The following is a 1,856-nucleotide window of genomic DNA, read 5'->3' as shown; positions in this document are numbered from 1 at the left end:
GGACGCTCCATGAAAATGGAGCCCGGCCCTCATGCAGAGCGTGCGCTCTGCTCAGAGCGTACGGCTCTGAATGAGGGCCTAAGTTCAGAACCTTAAGCCACGGATGTGCTTGTCTTGGAACTGCAGTGTCTTACAGTTCTAACATGACTCAACAGGTCTCTTCACTGTGCTGGTGGGATATGCAAGCAGCTGGCTAACATTTAGTTGATGACTAGCACTGATAACATAAAAGGGATGATGCGATGTACAAAGATATACAGATTGGTAATTGCATTGTGGGATGTTATACATTATAACATTCGAACAACTAATACATGTGAAGCAAATTACATCCCTACATATATACATACAAGTCTTTATTTAAGGGGCCTATGCACAAAGAATATCGGGAGTGCTGCAAATTTTTTAAATGTACATCTCAGCTGTCCCTGCAAGTTACTTCCCCGGCATACCCGAGGAGTCTTGGTACGTACAGTAGGTGTCAGATCGTAGTCCCCATTGATGATGGGGATTGCGATCTGCACTGATCGTTAGCCATTTGCATTAGATTTCTATGAAAACATCTACATTAGTCTATTAGTACATCGCACTAATAAATAAAATTATGCAAAAACTGTATTTTGCACATAATTTAATGAAAAAAAAAGTCTTGATAAAAAGGCCTCTGAAACAAAATAATCATATTAGTGTTTGAACTGAGCAGTGAAAATTGCATTGTACTCCACTGAAACTCATTATACTAATGGGATCGTCCACCTTTATATGCCTTCAATCAAATGGCTTGTGCATGCCCCTCCACCTCTAAATAAGGGCCTGATTCAGAAGCGCACGCTATTTGCGTGCGCTCGCTCGCTCTGAATCAGGGTGTCCCTTTTTTTTAAAATTCTGGCCTGCAGGCCGCTCGCACAGCTGTGGGTGACCACCCACAGCTTGTGCGAGCGGCCTGGCGATGGTCGCGATTATCGCAACCATCGCCATTGCGAGGAGACCATTGTGGTAGGGTCTCAGCACTCGCAATGCCAAGTGGACTTCCGGCTCAAATAGAGCGGGAAGTCCACTACTGACACCACGAGTGATGTCAGTAGGGCCGCCCACAAACGGCAGGCGTTCCTTTCGGGAACGCCTTCATTTGTTCAGCCACCCCCCCCTACCCGCCTACAAAACGGGGCGAGCTGCCGACCAATATCGACAGCCGCCCCGTTTTTCAGCGAGCTCCGGAGCGAGTGAAGTTCTCACTGCGCACTGGGCCACCATTGACCCGCTTGCGCTCGCGAACGGATCTGAATCAGGCCCTAAATGCATTGCTTTATTCTTTTCGCCTTTCGATCTGTGCTTTTCAGCCTTGGACTTATATCATCATGCAGTTGTACCCGGAAAGCAGCTTTGTGGCAGTGACAGTCAATCTAATGACTGCATTCACAATATTTTGGACTTTACCCAGCAAATTCAATTTTTTAACAGTGCAGACATCAGTGGTCTCCGTTTCCCAGGGCAATGGAAATAAACAACTCCGTATGTATGCAGTGAAGGTGGAAGACTACAGGATCCATTATTTAATTCTGAATTCTGCTGCAAATCACATTTGCAAACCTTGGAACGGAAGTTGGAACCCTGACAGGCTGCAGAGTGCTGTGCTACATACAGCCGTTTCTGTTATCAGACATGTGTGCATCGCACACACCTCACCTATTTTTAATATTTTCCATAGAAACATATTTTAGGCTGGAGTATAAATCAGTAACACCCACCACCCTTTACCAGTCCTCATGTCAGATGGCTGCCCAGAGTACCATTGCAGAGACTGCTCGGTTGCTATGACTGATCGCCATAGCAACAAGCATCAGCTAATTCGCTGC

This window comes from Taudactylus pleione, unplaced genomic scaffold, assembly GCF_031769625.1.
Source record: "Taudactylus pleione unplaced genomic scaffold, aTauple2 ptg000638l, whole genome shotgun sequence".
Lineage (NCBI taxonomy): Eukaryota > Metazoa > Chordata > Amphibia > Anura > Myobatrachidae > Taudactylus > Taudactylus pleione.
Note: the sequence above shows the minus strand (reverse complement) of the source record.